Here is a 267-nt window from a genome sequence, read left to right as displayed (position 1 = left end):
AGTACACATTTTTTTTTTTTTTTTTTAAATATCTGATATTTGGATTTTTGATTTTTAACATGGCAACGTAAATTCATATTGCATGTTATTTTAGATTTCAGTCACAAAAAACAATATATTTGGTGAAAAATATAAATGTGTACACTTTTAAACATTTAAAATGATCTGATAATAATTTTTTTTGATCATGTAAATGTAAAATCAATATGCATACCAGATTTCAGTTCTTAAAAAATATACAATTATCAGATAAAAAAAATTAATAAA

General features: G+C 19.1%; 1 protein-coding gene across 1 annotated transcript in view; it reads right to left on the bottom strand.

The window, feature by feature from the left end:
• Nucleotides 1-267, bottom strand: part of LOC107732240 (fetuin-B-like) — a 6683-nt gene that overhangs the window by 3524 nt on the left and 2892 nt on the right. The window lies entirely within an intron of this gene.

This window comes from Sinocyclocheilus rhinocerous, unplaced genomic scaffold (genome assembly GCF_001515625.1).
Source record: "Sinocyclocheilus rhinocerous isolate Xijiao unplaced genomic scaffold, SAMN03320098_v1.1 scaffold909, whole genome shotgun sequence".
Classification (NCBI taxonomy): domain Eukaryota; kingdom Metazoa; phylum Chordata; class Actinopteri; order Cypriniformes; family Cyprinidae; genus Sinocyclocheilus; species Sinocyclocheilus rhinocerous.
Note: the sequence above shows the minus strand (reverse complement) of the source record. Positions and strands in the feature narration are given on the sequence as shown.